This window comes from Mesoplodon mirus (assembly GCF_964341445.2).
Source record: "Mesoplodon mirus genome assembly, chromosome: X".
In the NCBI taxonomy this organism is placed as follows: Eukaryota; Metazoa; Chordata; class Mammalia; order Artiodactyla; family Ziphiidae; genus Mesoplodon; species Mesoplodon mirus.
The window spans coordinates 8,410,606-8,426,919 of record NC_138981.1 but is presented as its reverse complement, the minus strand read 5'-3'; positions in this window follow the sequence as shown (position 1 = coordinate 8,426,919).

Here is a 16,314-nt window from a genome sequence, read left to right as displayed (position 1 = left end):
TGAGTAATAAAAGAAGACAGGTATAAGAACTAGCAATGGTCATGTGACCAGTTGTAGAAATGAGGATTGTACTAAGGCATTTTTCTTCCAGTTTGGATATGGATATCTGTATATATCAATAAAAATGTGTCCTTCCCTTCCTTATGTAATACAAGGATTGAGTTAAACCTGTATTTCAATTTTTAAATTGCACAGTAGGAAAGAGCTATTGTGACTGAGCTGGAAGACAACCATCAACCACTTATGGATAAAATAACAAACAGGACTTGGTGGCTCCACTTGGGGGGAAAGCTTGAGCGAGTTTGCAGTGGATAGGGAATCCTTGCATCAAGTAGAACAGAAGCATTATGTTGTTTATTTGGAAGTTAAAAATGGGTAAAGGGAGACTGTATGGATGCTACATTGACCAAGGGGTGGAATGTGGTGCCTTAGCCATGGTCAAGTACAATAGGTATCGCTACCTCCCCTTCTAAGATCTCTTCTACATCTCTGAGAAGCCAGGTGGGCATGACATCCCTTCCAGTCTCCTTCCCTATATGGTCCTGAGTTAGAGTTTGCCAAAGAGAGTAACGCAAGCCTTTTTTCACGTGAAAGGAATAGAAGCGATTATGTTCAGGGGTGATTGCAGCTGGATGTTGGGCAGGCAGGAGCCTCACAGTGGCTTTTCAGGGAGTGATTGGAGAACCAAGATGCTTTGGTGATGCAGACTGACACAGTTGCTGAGAGGTTGCTCATAGATTCTTGCAAAGTGGAAAAATTCCCGTAGTGCTTTTGATAACCACCCACACTATGGTGATGGGCTGATGGATTCGGTGCCTGCTTCCCTGCTCTTCGGCAGTGACCTTCTTTTTTTATTGTTTTTTTGTTTTTTCCATTTTGGAATCGACTTGCTTGATCGCACTCTCCCAGATATTCCAACCCTGATATAAGCCCGAATTCGTGTACTGACTTCTTTATTCCTGGGATGTTTAGAATGCCTTTATTTTCCTGATTGAATGTAAGCTTACGCAGATAGTTTGAGAAGTGCATCGCAATGATTGATTTAAGGAACATGCTCTTGGAACACTGTGAAGATGCACCCAAGAATCGTAGGTAGTGCTGGGCATGTTTTACAAATACAGGGAATGGAAAAAAAATAAAAATAAATACAGGGAATGAAAAAACACTATAATTTTCAACTGGATCTAAAGATTGGCATCTTCAGTCTGTTTTGGAGAAACATGTATGTTTTATCCCAGGGGTAAGTGAGCTAAATGGCCTGTGAGCTAAATCCAGCCTGTCACCTGCCTTTATAAAGTTTTTTTGGAACACAGCTCTGCCTTTTCTTTTCTTTTCTTTTTTTACTTTTTGACTATGACTGCTTTCCCCATAATGGCAGAGTTGAATATCTGCAGCAGAGATCCTGTGGCCCACAAAGCCAAGAACGTTTGCTGTTTGGCCCTTTACACGAAGTTTGCTGACCCCACTATTCGCCTAATTCCTACTACCTTCAAAAATGGAAGCTTTTTTCCTCTGTCATCATTAACTTAGCTCACTTGGTGGGACTGGACTAAATAAAAACATAAATTTTTTTGGCAAAGAGATTGAGGATGTCTTCAGAATCTTACACCTGGCTCCAAGTACCCACTTACCAACACGTCAAACTTGGCATTGCAACACGTCATTTTTATTGAGCTGAGTTCCTCCTTAAGTATTCTGGCTACCTTTGCAGTGTGTCTCTCCCTGCATTGCTTAAGGTAAATGAATGGGCTCTTGCTGCCTTCCATGGTTCCCAGAAGTCTCATCAGCACGAGGACGTTTCTGAAGGCTACCTTTGCTCTCTAACTGGAATTGTGTCCCAGATGCGAGGAGGATTGCTCCCCTCTGTCATAATCTTCAAATAATAAAAAGGGTTTAGATGTAAAAGTGGAGTGTTTCACATCTTAAAACTCAACATGTGACGAGGAACTGAAGAGACACATTGGATACATTACTGGAAAGAGAGAGGAACAGTGATTATTAAAATGCTTTAAAAGCAAAACCCTCAGTGAGTCTGTTGCAATTACTCATTTTTCCCAGCTGGCCATGCTAATTTCTTCTCTTTATTAAGTGACAAAATGGAGCTTGCCCTCTTCTCTAAAACGTCTTGCTATTAAAGAGAAAGTCTGGAGAGAGAGAGAGTTTGACACGCTACAGCCCTGTTACGACATGCAAAGAAGATTCTTTAGCCTTTGGTTGTGATACTGCCTGTGCTGTAATCCAGTGAGGCTGCAAATCTGTAAGATCATTAATCTGTCGATAAATATCCGTGTGCACGTGTCATTCATTAAGTCCAGCCCATGCTCAGTTAGCTCATTTTAAAAAGCGTGTGCGCAGGGAGATCAGCTCGGCGCTTTATGATCTCCTAGAAGGGTGGGAGGGAGACGCAAGAGGGAGGAGATATGGGGATATATGTATACGTATAGCTGAGGCACTTTGTTATACAGCAGAAACTAGCGCACCACTGTAAAGCAATTATACTCCAATAAAGACGTTAAAAAAGTCATGATGGTTGGCTGTTTAGAAACAACAAAAAAAGTGTATATACGTATATACTTAGTTCCTACTGTGTGCCAGGCCTTGCTTTAGTTCCTGGGCTTAGGAGGACAGGAGGCAAATAATGAGAGAAAGGAAAGTTCTGGAAACTTCTCTTGGGCTCATCCGATTTTGGAGAAATAGCTCAGTTGTACAAACCCTGTATTCATGGCTGTGAGGCTAACAGCTCTAGCGTGGCTCAGTCAGGCGGCCTCCTCCGCACTTACTCCTGGCTTCTGTCCTCTTGCTACGTCAGCTCTGCGCGCAGAGTAACTGCAAAAGCACATAGAAGGATCACTTTGAATGGATTTTTTTGTGAGGAATCAACTCTAAAGTTTGTATTGGACGAAAGTGAAGTTGGCCTTCCAACTCCGGAGTCTGATATTTATTCTTCTTGACAGGAAGATAGACTGCCAACTTTGTTTTTAATTATTTGAATAAAATTACATACATCAGTCTCCTTTTCTCATGCCTCCCTCTGAAATCCCATCTTCTGCGTAGCTGATGCCGATGAAATTGCCGGGTTTGGCATTAGTGCTTCTGTCAGCCAAGTGAGATGAACTGAGTTAATATCCACACCCTGACGTGAAGCCAGGAACATTTACCCCGGCTTCTCCCTCGCTCCCCTCACTCTCTGCCTCTCGACCTGCCACCCTGCGGGCGTACCGCACGTCGATCGCATCTAACCTGGCGCCTGAATAAACATTTTCCAGTATGTTCTAATTCCCTACTTTCCCCCATCCCCCTTTCATTCTTTTTTTATTTTTTAACAAAATAGTTGAGTCTTCTTTTGTATCTTAGTGTAAACACGGAACAAATGTGTAACTCATCATAATGGACATCTGTTACATGAATAGTGGCGAGCTCATATCTCCCAGATTAATCACTGTTTCTATTCATTTGGAATTAGCAACCTGTGACTTCGAGTAACTCCCTGATGAAACAGAACACACATTCTTTTCACAGATGTATAGAAAGAGGAATAAATCTACAATTTGGCAAGAGCTCCAGGTGCAGGACACAGTGCATACTTATAGTAAGAAAATATAATAACTGTCTTAGACTAATACATGGTTAAGTCTGACAAAGAGGAATTTATATAGTCAAAACTTCTTGAAAGCAGCCTCACCTGCGTGAGTGTTTTCTAAACTCTGGCCCTGGGGGCCTGTAGTTTCCTGACAAAGTTTTCTCCTGTTATTTGTACTCCTCAGAGACTTGAAATTCCTCATCACTTAGAAGCAAGATAGAAATTTGGAGGCTCTGAAGCATAACGGAATTATCGTCTGTAGGAGCCAGGGTCTTACTGGCTACCCTTCTCGTCAAGGGATGTTTTCAGAAAGACTGTGTTTCTGTGTGCTAGGACTGTGTATCCAAGACATCTATCATACACGGACCATTGAGTAATTGAGTCTGCATATGCTAATGATTCACAGTTGTATCCCATTGCACATCGAGACAGAATACTGCACTGAAACCAGAATAAGGAGTGTACAGCGTAAAGTATTTGCTGAGTTCATTTATGCTATGAAATCATGCCAGCTTTCGTAATGAGGTCGTTCGTTCACTCGGTAATCATTTATTGAGTACCTGCTGTTCTGATCCTGGTGCTGTTCTCATTTGGGGGATAAAGACTTGAACTTTTTTTCTTAAAAAAAAATGAATAGTGTAATGAAGGAGACAGCTATGTCTACACATGAGGCTGATACCATGAGAGATCCTTGGAAAGGCTTGGCCAGTACCATGGAATGGCCAGTCTCTCTTCACTGGGCTGTAGGCAGTGAGAAGAAATTCAGTAGAAGACTAGAGGGAGAAGGTGGTGTCTTAGAGTCTTGGAAGAGGGTTGTTTATCTGGGGCCTTGGGGACAGTACTGGACACAGGGTAGTGACAGAGTGGGGGTGTTCCTGTCTTCCTAAGGTTGCATTCTGCTCCTATCAGCTGCCAGAAGCAAACTTCGAGAGTAGAAGATAGAAGTAGGGGAATTATATAGCGGGGTCAAGGTTTGAGAGCAAGAGATAAGGGACAGCTTAGGTCACTTAACAGTTGTCATAATTGGATGGTGGGGGAAAGAAACATCAAGTAATTCACCTCTGGTTTCCTGCAATTGACTATGCTGAGGACAAACAAGGTAATAAGAAAATTGCAGATCAAAAGTTGTCAAACATTGGTAGTTTCATTAGGTTCAATGTAATAGGTATGACATGCATGTACATGGTACAAAAATCCCCAAAAACAAGAGAATGAAAAGTATGTCTCAGTTCTGTCCTTCTTTGCCCATCCATTTCCCTCCTCAGGGAAGACCACCACTGGAATTCTTTGAAAAGATAATCTTACCATATTCAAGCATTTCCATAATGTCCCATGTTTTTAAAATGGGACTCTTCCAGGGTCATTTTTGGCTCAGGAATGAAAACAAGGGACACCACGTTCCAAGAGACCACCAGGACAGCCACTTTAAGTAGGCCATGGAAAACCTGAACAGAGGACTCACTGACATGGAAGATGAGTCAGGAGGATAGAGAAGAAGGGTGTGTTTGTGACGGGGTCTCCTTGGAGGAAGTAGCACTGAGAGGCCCACCATTTCCCCCACCCTCCAAGAATGAGGGCAGGGGACTTCTACCCCTAACCCCCGTCGCAGTGAGGAGAGCACCTGTGGGACTTGTGCTGAGACATGTGAGGTCTGTCCTTTGCATCCGAGGACCCCAGAGGGCTGGGGCTGGTGTCTGACTCATCTGAGGAAGCCCAGATGGCTTATGCAGAGGGAGGGGGCTCCGTCTGGAAGGAAAGCGCCCTCCCTGTAGGTTGCATGGATTCTGGAGACCATCTGCGGAGTTTGTGGTTGGAGTATTGGCCGAGGGTTGTTTGAGCAAGGATATTGCAGCCGAGTGCTGTGAGTTGGTTTCTTCAGGGAGCACACCATGAGAGGGGGTTCGGTGTGCGCATGTCTAATAGGGATGCCCTTGAGGCCAACACCTGGGAAACGGAGAGGAAGGAAGCAGGATCGGGTAGAGGGTGAGGTTGAGCTGCCATGCAGGCCTCGGTAGCCTTGGCCATTCCTGTGGGCAACTCCGGTATAAAATGACCCATTATAGTGGTCCTGCTTTAGGCCAAAAGTCGGGGATTTTATACCTTTGCTTTGACCAGTGGTCATCGGGTGTACGCCAGCCTGGGAAGGACCTGACCTTGACTTTGGCAGCCCTCTGCTGCTAAGTTGCCAGCTGAAGGTTTTTTGGCCCGTGGCATTCTCAGCAGCTGGGGCAACAAGGCTTTCCTTGAGTGGGAATCCGGATAGCACATCTCAGCGCCCATCATACCGAGCCAGGGGTACCTCAGCATTACGAGGCAAGTGTGTGTGCTGCTGGGGGCAGAAGCTCGGAGGGGACTGGGAACAGTGAGTCAGAGGAAAGGCCATATCGTATCACAGCGATTGCAGTCAGAGAGAGCTCTTGAGAATGTAGGTACCTGCCTCAAAAAAGCAGCCGTCTCAAGAGAGCATAAATCCATCTCACGATGGTATGAGTTAAGTTACAACTTTCCTGATCACTTGGATGAGTCATGGTATGAGCAGGAAACTGACTGCACATTCATGTTGAGTCATTTGCAGAGATTTTATTAAAGGTCTAGTGACAAAGGTGTGGAAGCCTCAAGAGGGTCCAGTACCCTGGGGCTAGTAAGAGTTGATGCTGTTTACATCCTCAGCCAGAAGAGTGGAGGGGAGAGAACAGTTTCCAGGACCCAGAGACAAGGAGAGCTCAGTCAAGGAGGCCAGCTGCCTAGGCTGTGACCTTCAGCCAACAAACAGAGCCTGGTTCAGATGACCCTGCAGCTAGGGCGCTGGGGGAATTCTTGCTTCAAACTCAGTCTTCTTGCTCTCTCTGATATAATGCTAGGACTTCCCGCTGGGGTGCTGATTCATGTAGTCCGTAGAGGTCAGCCCCCAGGGGTCCAGAGTCAGGCTCCAAGAGTGGAGTGTGCAGATCTTCTCTTCTCCCTGGGTGGGGTCCAAAGCTTCAGCTGTCAGTAGGCAGAGGAGATCAGAGAAAGAGAGGGGGAAGGGGAGAAGTGGAGACGTTGAAGAGAGGGAGGGAGGGAGAGAGGGAGGGAGGGAGGGAGGGAGGGAGGGGCATTGCCTGCCCTTCCCAAGCATCAGGCAGCTGGACTGCAGCCGGTGAGGGCTGGGGAAAGAGGTGGCGAGGTGGTTTTCAAGTGAGAGCTGCGACCACCTTGCATGTCTCTATGCTGTAGCACCCCGAGGTCACAGTCTATCACTACACCTTCTTAGTTGAGATGTAGAATGAAGTGAAACTCTTGGGTCTAGTTGAATCATAAAATGGGTGAGAGGAGGTGAGGTAATATGCTCCTTGGTGTTTGCTCTGGGAAGGAAATGGGTACCCTATTTGCATTCTTCCCTTCCCATCTCCCCCTCCCCCATATCAAGGGTGCTCTTTTCATCCTAGGTCACATGCTTGGAGACGGCTTTTCTTTCACTGAGACTTCTGAATCTAGATGAAAGAAAGTCCCAGAATTTTAATCTGGACCTTAATTGAAGAAATTAGTCCCGGGATATTTGAGCCTTGGGAGAAAAAGACATGCCTGGTGTTGCAGTTTCTGTGGTTTATTTTGTTGCTAGAGATGGATGCTTGATTCTGCTGTGAAGATGATTGCTCTTCAGTTGTGGGAAGAAAAATGCCCACAGTAAACTTCTTGGTTATGTCAAAGGGAAGCTGTAACTCTAAGCCATGTGCCTAATAATTCTTCATAGTAGGCCAGAGTTGGACCCTCACAGGAGGGGAACCTGAGGCTGCTAATCAAGGATAAACTAGTGTTTTCTCTCTCTAGGTCCCAGGAGAGTTTGGGTATGGGGGAGATAGAGGTCAAAAACCCTCCCAGGAGGAGTAGGTAATGGGAGGTGGGCTCTACGCTGTAACATGGTGGGTACCAGGAGCTGTACTATTTCATATTTAGCTTTAAATGTTCTCTTCTGCATTATAGGTTTCTCCTGTTAGCCTCATGTGGTCAGCAAAAATTGATTAAACTCTAGGGCCTGGTCTTAGTAGTTCTTTGTGAAATTAAAGGAGGGATAGGGTCCCTGTTGGGGGCAAAGTGGTGAGACGAGTTACTGCAGCCTGCTGGAAAAGGCTAGGAGACCATCAGACGCTGAATTCCAGGACTGGCTGTAGCCCCCAGCGGCACCAGGGTGAGCTGAAGGAATAGTCAACACGTCTTTAGGCATCTCCATATCAGAGATACCTGGGCTGGAAAACATCCTGTGTCATGGGCGGGGTATTTGACCACTATTACAGGGACATGAAAGGGAAGTGTCACCCTGAGGCAGGACTTCTTCCACTATTGGAAGGACTTGGGTGGTTTCTCTAATATGCCATCTTATCCAGCCACTGTTTGGGTATCTATAGTCATCCTTTTGTAGTGTTGGATGGAGCTAGTTAGTAGAAAATCCTTTCCAATGAAAACTGAGTTCAGGTTTCCTTACTTGCCTCTTCCTAACTGTCTCCTCTTAGGCTCCTCACTTCTGCACTTGTTTCTTCAGTTAAGCATTGCTTTGGTTAAGGAGCATGGCGTATGGTAGAAACAATGCTTTGGAGTCATGAAAATTTAGTCAGCATCGACTCTACTTCTTACTGGCTGGATATTCTTGGACAAAGTATTTCACTTCCCCCAGCCTGAGTTTCTACAGTTACTACTTGTAAAATGTGGATACTGAACTGCAATTACTGTTTGATGCTCAGATTTTCATAGATTTGACTAATAGGAGCCTCTTTAAGCTGGTTCCAGTGTCCTTTGGAAATGATTCTATTTGTCTTTAAAATCTTCCTTGATTTCTGGCACTACAAAAATGTCCCAGGTTCATCTTGTACCTTCCCTGCCACTGAACCAGATCTTGAATTGGCCGTTTCTCCAAGAAACTCTGATACCTTTCAGAGGGGAATGGAATTAGAGGCCAGAATCTAAGGGCTTGGGCGTTCATTTCTACTGGTTATTTTACTTGTCAGAACCAGAAAGTATGTATTTTTAAAACTTATGAGTTCATATTAATAATACATATTTCCAACTCCAATTAACGATACTAGTTTTCTGCTTTAATTTTATAATTATGACTTTGTTCTCTTATATGGAAAATCTTTTTGTAATACTAATAGTATACTTGTTTGCTTTATACTACAGGAAAAATTCAAAATAACAATATAAATATTAATACAAAATATAAAACAACAGGGTGAACCAGAATGACAAACTACTAATTGAAAAATACCAAATTCATAAGGTTGCAATGTGGATTTAATGATCTATGTCAATTTCTGAGAATAACACCTTGGACAACAGTCAGTACTCAATAAATGTTAGTCTTCTCCCCTGCCCCACCAACTTTCTGTCTCATTCAAACTTTTCCTTAGCAGTCTTGTAACTGTTGGATAAAGTCTAAATACAGCCTGACATTTTGGCCCTCTCCAAATCTTCTCCTGTCTGCTTTCCCTAATCCCCAACTACTCCCTTGTATTCCTGCTTGAGTTCATTGAATCCTTTCAACATGTCATATGCATTTCTGCTTTTTAGTTTTGCTTTCAGTGTTCCATTCCCCTCCTTCCTTTTCTCCCTTCCAAATACATCATATATTTTTTCCCTTTGTAATTGAAACAGTTGCTTTAACAGACATTGAATTCTTATATATTTGACTCTCTTCATCTTTTCTCATGTTAATGCCATACCCTTTTATTATAGTAACTTTATTATATGCTTTAAAACATTGAGAAAATCTTTCTTTATTACATTTCAAAAATTTCTTATTTTCATAAAACTTTATTACCATTTTCATCTGATTCTTCACCCCCCTACCCCCCCCTCAAAAAAAAGTCCAACAATCCAAATAAAGTTCACTTGGCTTCTTGTGGAAATAGTATTAAACCAATAGATTGACCTTTTTATTAAGTCTTCCAGAAAAGGACCCTGGTACTTCTCTACATTTAGAAGATCTTGTTTTAATAATTTTGATGTAATTTTGTAGTTTTCTTCATGTAGGTTCTATACCTTTTAAAAATGTATTTTGAAGTATTTTGTATTTCTTGCTATTATGATCTTCTTTCACTCCCCAGTTTAATTGGTATTTTAAGAGCTATTGTTTTTTTTAAATAATAAAACTATTATCTTCGAATATCTTTCCATATACAGAAAAGTTGCAAGGATAGTACAGAGTTCCCATATACTGCACACCTGGTTTCCCCTACTAACATCTTACATTAGTATGGTACATTTGTCAAAACCAATGAACCAGTATTGAAACATCATTAACTAAAGTTCATTGTTGATTCAGATTTCCTTAGTTTTTACCTGATGTCTTTATTCTGTCCCAGGATGTTATCCAAGAAACTGTTTTAGTCATTGATTTACATATAGTCATCATGTCTCTTTAGCTAACATCCTTTTGGCTGTGACAGTTTCTCAGACTTTGCTTGTTTTCGATGACCTTGACAGTTTTGAGGAGTCCTGGTCTGGTATGTTGTAGGATACCCCACTAATGAGATTTGTTTTTCTTATAATTAGACTGGGTTGTGGGTTCTTGAGAGGAAGACCACAGAGGTAAAGTTCCATTCTCATCACATTATCAACAGTATATACTGCCAACATGTCTTATCCCTGTTGATGCAGAGCTGGATCACCTGACTGAGGTAGTGTTTGTCAAGTTTCTACACTGTAAAATTACTGTTTTTTTTAACCCCTTTCTGTACTACATTCTTAGGAAACAAGTCACTATACCCAGATCATACTTAAGGAATGAGGAATTATCCTCTACCTCCTTGGGGGCAGATGATCTACATGGATTATTTGGAAGTCTTCTGCATGGAAGATATGTCTGGTCTCCCCCATTTATTTATTCAATTATTTATTTCTACCAGTATGGACTCATGGATAATTATTTTGTTTAGGGTTATAATCCAAAACTACTTTATTCATTTTTTTGTTCACGTTGTTCCAGGCTCATTTTGTGTATTGCTTGCCCTAGCCCTAGACTTAGCCATCACTACAAGGCTCTCCGGTTCCTTTTATTGGAGAATGTTATTAAACTCCAAGATCTGGGTATGAAGTGGGCTTGTTGCTAGTAGGTCCTCTCAGTTGACAGAGTAAGGAAATCTGTGCGTTCACATAGCTTAATTTACAGACATGTCAATAAATATTTCTATATGTGAATATCTGTTCCTACATTAAGCTAAACATGAAAAGCTATTGATTTTTGGCAGTATCTATTTAATTTTAGAATGAACATCCCCTTTTACCCAGTACTCCCAATTTGGAGACTTGATTCTAGAGAAATAAAACCACCAATAGATAAACATATGCAGAGGGATGTTTATTGTAGCATCACTCGAAGAAGCAAATGACTAGAAATAGCCAAGATGACCTTAAAAATGGGAACAGTTGGAACTCCCTGGTGGTCCAGTGATTAAGACTCCGCGCTTCCAATGCAGGGGGCGCGGGTTTGACCCCTGGTTGGGGAACTAAGATCCCACATGCTTCAGAGCGAGGCCAAAATAAATAAATTTTTAAAAATAGGAACAGGTGAATAAATTATTGTATAGTCATACTGTGAGGCATTATGCAACTATTAAAATAGAATGCATGTTTTCACGTATTAAGCAGAGGAATACTGATTATTGATAAATGAGAAAAGCAAATTGTAGAGTAATATAATCCTATTTTTGGAAGAAAATTAAAAGGCAGTAGGTACTTGTAGTGAGGTGGATGGACCTAGAGACTGTCATACAGAGTGAGTAAGTCAGAAAGAGAAAAATACCGTATGCTAACATATATATGGAATCTAAAAAGAAAAAAGTTCTGAAGAACGTAGGGGCAGGACAGGAATAAAGACGCAGACGTACAGAATGGACTTGAGGACACGGGGAGGGGGAAGGGTAAGCTGGGACGAAGTGAGAGAGTGACATGGACTTATATATACTAACAAATTTAAAATTAGATAGCTAGTGGGAAGCAGCCGCATGGCACAGGGAGATCAGCTTGGTGCTTTGTGACCACCTAGAGGGGTGGGATAGGGAGGGTGGGAGGGAGGGAGACGCAAGAGAGAGGGGATATGGGGACATATGTATATGTATAGCTGATTCACTTTGTTATAAAGCGGAAACTAACACACCATTGTAAAGCAATTATACTCCAATAAAGATGTTAAAAAAAAAAGACAATAGGTACACATTACAGTCAGCCTAAGAAAGATGTAAAAAGGTATATACCAAACTGTTAACAAAATAGTGAGATTTGGAAAGAGTTAGAATATTATTATTTATATATATATAGCTTAGTATTATATGATCATTATAGGAAATCATGTTACTTTATAGTCTTAAGATCTATTTAAGATAATATAAATCATACACACAAATACGGAGGGGTGGATTCGGGGCTACGTAGAAAAAGTAGACTTTATTCCATTTTATCTATGGTCAGCTCTACATGTTGCTACAAATTGTCTTTGGGGCTAGTTTGATGGGAAACATGTATGGTGGAACTCATAACAGACCTTCATTCTTAGAATTATGTAAGTCACCACAGCATTGGAAAACCTTGTTTCAAATGTGTTATTATTTGGTAAAAAGACACCACATTGCATTCCAATGACAGTTAATATTTCAAGCACATAAGAAAATGTTACTTTATACATATGTTCATATCTCCCTATTTAACAAAAATAGATGTTAGATTCGGAAGTTGGTGTACAAGTCCTTCCCTTCTCTCCCAGATGTGGTCCATCTCATTTTCACTTTTCACCTCTGTGAAATACTGGAAAGAGGGGTGAGGTAACTAATTCAGCTTTTATGAGTTGGTGATGCAATGTAGCCACGTTAGGTAACTTAACTAAAATACTCCCTGCAGCTCCCTCTGGATGGCAGTAGGGCTGCTGGACAGTGGTGGCAGGAGAGTGATAATTTATTCTCTGGTTGAGCATCCCTTCTCCTTTGTCTTAGTTTTGTCTGGTGATAAATTGTCACGTCTCTCTGCAGTACAGAGGAAGATAGGCACAAGGATGATGTGAGTGTGGCCAATTTCTTTTTATTTTTTTAATTAATTAATTAATTTTTGGCTGAGTTGGGTCTTTGTTGCTCTGGGCACGTTTTCTCTAGTTGTGGCGAGTAGGGGCTACTCTTCGTTGTGGTGCGTGGGCTTCTCATTGCGGTGGCTTCTTGTTGCGGGGCATGGGCTCTAGGCGCGTGGGCTTCAGTAGTTGTGGCTCGCGGGCTCTAGAGCGCAGGCTCAGTAGTTGTGGTACACGGGCTTAGTTGCTCCGCGGCATGTGGGATCTTACCGGACCAGGGCTCCAACCCGTGTCCCCTGCATCGGCAGGCGGATTCTTAACCACTGCACCACCAGGGAAGCCTTGTGGCCAATTTCTTGAAGGAAATAGTTTTCAAACCCAATAGAAGTATTTTATTGAGAAATTTGAGTTGGTGTATAATTTGAATTTTTATTAAGTAGTAAATGCTGTAGTGATGAAAATACTGTCAAGCAGTTGACTAAGATCTTTCAAAAAACATTAAATCTCCAGTAATATAAATGTAAATAATGGAGTAATACTAATGATTTGGGATTAAGGGGATGTAGTTCTAGAATTTTTTTAGAGCTCTTATAACTAATATTTTGGAAAAGGTCTTTTCTCTGATATATTGTTCTATTTATTCTCTATAAACATTTAGTTGGTATGTTAACATAGCCCCCTTTGTGGCGGTATTGCCATCTTCTTTCAGTTGGAGGTAGCATAGCATACTAAAAACTGCACAGGCTTTGGCGTTAGGTCTGCATTTAAATGCAGCCGTGGTCAAGTTATCCAACACCTCAGGGACTTGCTTTCTCATCTGTTAAATGGAGATGAAAACATTGTCTGAAGGATTAAATTAGATAACATATAGTTACTACAGTTACTGTTTAATAAAGGATAGTTATTAACATATGTATGCAACAATTTTACAGCTCTCAGCTTTTAGAGTGAGCCAATGAATGGATGCAAGGAAATATGTGCACAAATGAGAAGATGAAAAACTGTAGGAAAGAAATTAAGACTTTGGCCTTGAATTAAAATGGATTTTTAATTTATTTTTAATTTTTACACAGTTTTAAAGGTTACATTCCATTTACAGTCATTACAGAATATTGGCTATATTGCCTGTGTTGTACAATACATCTTTGTAGCGTTATCTTACACTCAATAGTTTATACGTCCCACTCCCTCACCCTATATTGCCCCTCACCCCCACTGGTAACCACTAGTAAAACGGATTTTTAATGAAGAATCCAACTCCCTGTGATACATTTAATTATTATAGCCTAATATTACAAAGAAAATGTCAGTATTTAAGTAAGCCCTCAAATTTATCATAGAACTGTATAATGAATTATTTATAACTATGGTTCGTACTTTGACCAAAACAGAATAGATTTTCCTCTAAAAGATTCACAGAAAATATGTCCTTCGCAACATTAATCGTATTTTCTTCAATCCAATTACATTGTTGCCAATTCACAGGAAATTCGGTTTGAAGAAAACAGTCAAAATTTGAGGATATCATTCATTGGAATGCCACAAAAGTAGAACACAGATTAGAGAAACAGTTTCCAAACCAATGTCTGGGATTTTGTTTGGAATTATCCTCCAAACCCCAATTCTGGGGTTGAGCTGGTAATATCGGATGACTTGCCATGTCCATTATTTCTCCTGTCCCCTCCTTGCCCCTCCTTTCTGCCAAATAATTTTTCCCTCTAACTATGGCATTATTCATTCAACTGAACCTCCATGAATGAGAAACAGACTAAAAACTCACATGGAGTCAGAAGTGGAAATAGCAGCTCATATTTTTGATTGTATTATAACGAGATATGGACTATACATTGTAGTCCTTTTGTGTTGCTTCCTTAGCCAGCAGTGCCTTCCCAGAGTTGGAAATGTTACATATTTCAAGAAACAGTTCTTTGTGCTAATATGTGGAAGGCAAGCTCCTTTGTGTGGTGTCCCACCCCACCCCATTACTGGTATGAAGCTACATATTTCAAAAATGTCTTGCTTATGAATACCAGGCAGAAAAAGCACCCACGTCAGCATTTAGAGGAGAAAGAAACAGACTAAACTGGATGAAGTGCAGCATAAATGGAGTTCGGAAACCCTGTTTGCTTTTCTAAAGGAGTTTCCCTGGTTCCTTTGCTCTCCCCTCCTTCCAGTCCTTACGGAGCTATTTCAGGGCCAAAAAAAAGGAAAAAAAAAAAAAGAAGAAGAAGAAAAGAACCATGGGAGGAAAAAACTTCCATATGCTGTAGTATTCCTTTCCTATCTTTGTGGTTTTCTTTTCATGTTGAACAGATACTAGGTTTACTTGCCTAATTTCCGTTTGAATTTGCATTTTTAGTGCTTGGCCACTGTGAAAACACTTATAAAGCAATCTACCCTCTTACTGATACCTGGATTTTGCCTATTGCAGTCTCTAGGGTCTGCCAGTTTACTGTTGATGTGCTTTCCCTTCCCCTACTCTGCGCAAGCAAACCTCTTCTCCCTTTCTTGTTCGTTTGGAAGACTTGTATTTCTAGGATTTTTATCACAGTTGTTACTTATTTTGGAATCTTAGACAATTTTGTTGTACACCTCACATGTTTAAGTCCTTAAGAAATTCTACAATAAATAATACTTTTAATCTTACAGCTTGTCTCTTTGCAAATGGATTTCTTTTACTCTTTGCTTCATTTAAAATCATAGTAGGAGCAGGATTACAGTCAAGTTAGCCAGGTTTGCTGTATGTGTAATTTCTGAGAAAGGGGAAACTGTTGGATTCAAAGTATAATTGTTCCCATGAATTTATGAAGGTCTAAAATTACCTATCTAGTTTTGCGCATCTCCCGTTATTTTTATATTGCTATATTTATGTTGTTGCTAAATTTTTGTGAAGCTAGAAACATCAAACTAAACAAAGTGATAAACCAAGGGGAAGCAGTTCTCCTTCTCCTCCTCCCCTTCTTCTTTGCCAGTGAGGATTGGTCAGTTTCCTTACTGAAGAGCAGGTGAAATCAAGGCAAGAATCCTTAGTTGCCTTTACACAAAAGGAGGGAACTCCTGCTTCCTCCAAGAAGGGGTGGTGACTCTGAAAAGGGAGCACCCACTCTCCAGGTCAATATTATTGCTTAAAATGTGAGAATTATTTTTGCCTTAGGATCTTGGATCATTTCTGTTTGGCAGTAAAGAATCATATTTTAATGTCCATCTTCTCACTGTTGTGGACTCTTTTTTTCCTTGGTATCCTCTTCAGCATGTCATTCATTTCTCCATAGCACATTAAGCAGAGGAGAAATGTATCTGGAAAAAATTGGGTTGGGATAGACCTTGTATCAAGCAGTGAAGTGAAATTACGGAATTGCCATGTTTATTCAAGCTATTACCAGCTCCTCTAATAGCCCGCAAAAAACAAAACAAAACAAACCCTCAATTAGAATAAGAGGAATGATTGCCTGCAAACAGCAGACGTTTAAATAAAATGTTTAGAACCTAAGTGGGTTTGAAGATCATACTTTGTTCCTTTCTGACCATACACTGTTATACCTGATCTAGGATTATTTCAGTTCCTAGTGACAGAAAACCAATTCAAACTAGACAAAGAAAAAAATAGAACATACTGATTTATGTAACTAAGAGATAAAATAATTAGTTCTGATTTCAGGCATGGCAGGGTCCAGGGAGCCTAACGATGTCATTGGGAGATATATAT